The sequence below is a fragment of the Eumetopias jubatus genome, unplaced genomic scaffold (assembly GCF_037043125.1).
Source record: "Eumetopias jubatus isolate StellerSeaLion01/CBP00866 unplaced genomic scaffold, mEumJub1_p1.0 scaffold_12, whole genome shotgun sequence".
NCBI lineage: Eukaryota > Metazoa > Chordata > Mammalia > Carnivora > Otariidae > Eumetopias > Eumetopias jubatus.
The window spans coordinates 30,124,981-30,127,375 of record NW_028274818.1 but is presented as its reverse complement, the minus strand read 5'-3'; the positions used below and the strand labels follow the sequence as shown (position 1 = coordinate 30,127,375).

General features: G+C 39.1%; 1 pseudogene; it reads left to right on the top strand.

Moving 5' to 3' along the window:
* The first annotated feature begins 1,217 nt into the window (after positions 1–1,217).
* On the top strand, positions 1,218–2,187 carry LOC114222019 (DNA-directed RNA polymerase III subunit RPC6-like; annotated as a pseudogene).
* Positions 2,188–2,395: the final 208 nt, after the last annotated feature.

Sequence of the window (2,395 nt, the reverse complement as noted above, 5' to 3'; positions counted from 1 at the left end):
TCTTCTTCCCACCTCCCACCACTTCCACGTTGGGCCAACATATGATTTAAATTGATGGGTCCACCCAGAGCATTAAGACACTTGGCTACACGACTAGGTTTTTATACACAAAATGGTTTGACTTTTATTAAAAATATCTACAATGAAACAAGTTTAACTCCAAGAAATTTTGTTGCTGGTGTTTCTACTGCTACTTATTTCCAGAATTTCTAGCAACACATTTTGACTTTAATCAAAATCCATATAGATGTTTCACTTTTGAACTGATTTTTTGGCATCCTATAGAGAATTTACCTGTTGAGCACAGTTTTGGATAAAATGAAATAAGATAGCATCTGACAATATCTCTGGCGACACTGCCACTGCCACCAGTTTGTGTCACTGGCTCTCAGCTCCCTTCCATCATTTCTGAACCCCAATCAAAGCCTCCCAAGAGAAAGTTTTGGAAGACATGGCTAATCCCTTTGAAATTAGTTATTTTTCAGGGGGTGCCTGGCTGGCTCAGTGAAAAGAGCATGGAACTCTTAATCTCAGGGTCATGATTTTGAGCCCCATGTTGGGTATAGAGATTACTTAAGTAAAAAAAAAAAAAGAAAGAAAAAAGAAAATAGTTATTTTTCTAAATTGCCAGAAAATTGAATGGATCATATCATAATTGAGCTAAAAAGTTAGTGCCTCCATTGTAAATACCAGCTACACTTCTCGTGATTATTTCGTCTCCTTCAGTCAATTGTGTAAATGATGTTACCTAAACTAATGGATGAAACAGGAAGGAGATATAATAGATTCTTCTACAAATGAAAAACTTCGAGAGTTGTACTTACAGAAACACGGGTATTTGGGGAACTTCAGAATCACTAGGGTTTATCTCACTTTACAGTTTTCCAAATCCATTCATGGACATTTTCATGCATGTTCTTCACAGAAATTACCGAAGGAAGCAGCCATGCAGTGGTAGAAGAGGTGTACTCTGAGGCAGGAAACTTGAGTCTGAGTCCAGGTTCTCAATTAGCTGTCTGATAGTTATTGAATCTATCTGAACTTCAATGTCATTACCTGAAAAATATGTATTATGATAGCTACTTTCACCTGCTGAAAAGATTAAATGACATGAATACATAAAAATGTCTACCTCGAGTTCCAGTTCCTCGGTTCCCCGACTGGCTCTCTGGCGACCCCGAGCGTCTCTCCCCCCAAGGGCTAGGAACCGGGCAGTCATGGCTGAGGTGAAAGAGAAGGTACAGCCACCTGACACGGATCCGGTCGAAATAGAAAACAGGATTATAGAATTATGTCACCAGTTCCCTCATGGAATCACAGTCCAAGTAATTCAGAATGAAATGCCTCATATAGAAACCCAGTAGCGGGCAGTGGCCATCAATAGACGGCTGTCCATGGGTCGGTTGGATCTCTTAAGGAGCAATACAGGACTTCTGTATAGAATAAAGGATTGTCAGAATGCTGGTAAAATGAAAGGATTAGATAACCAAGAAAAACTAGTATATCAAATCATGGAGGATGCAGGAAATAAAGGAATATGGAGCAGAGATATCCGATACAAAAGTAACTTGCCATTAACAGAAATTAACACAATTCTGAAGAATTTGGAAAGTAAAAAGCTTATCAAAGCTGTTAAGTCTGTGACAGCCTCAAAAAAGAAAGTATATATGCTCTATAACCTGCAACCGGACCAGTCAGTGACTGGTGGAGCCTGGTACAGTGACCAGGATTTTGAATCAGAATTTGTAGAGGCGCTTAACTAACAGTGTTTTAAATTCCTACAAACCAAGGCAGAAACAGCCCGAGAAAGCAAACAAAATCCAATGATATAAAGAAATAGTTCATTTGCCTCATCACATGAAGTGTGGAAGTATATCTGTGAATTGGGGATCAGTAAGGTAGAGTTGTCCATGGAGGACATTGAAACGATCTTAAATACACTCATTTATGATGGGAAAGTGGAGATGACTATCATTGCTGCAAAAGAAGGCACGGTTGGCAGTGTAGACGGACACATGAAACTGTACAGAGCAGTCGATCCAATCATCCCGCCCACGGGTTTGCTCCAAGCCCCGTGTGAACTCTGCCCGGTTTTTGATGACCGCCATGAAGGTGGTGAGATTTCACCATCTAACTGTATTTATATGACAGAGTGGCTTGAATTTTAATAGAGAACTAGGAACTTTACTGACATTTTGCAAATGAAGTTACTTTGGGAGCAGATAATTTAACTCATGATGGAACATCAAATTCCCTTGAAAGCAAACTTCACAATAATGGATAGACTTGCTGCTATGAAAAAGTATTTTTTTAACTATGAAGACTAAATTTATATTGGTAGAGTAGCCAACAGAATATGAAGCAGGTAAGGTTAATAGTGAAATCCATTCTTCAA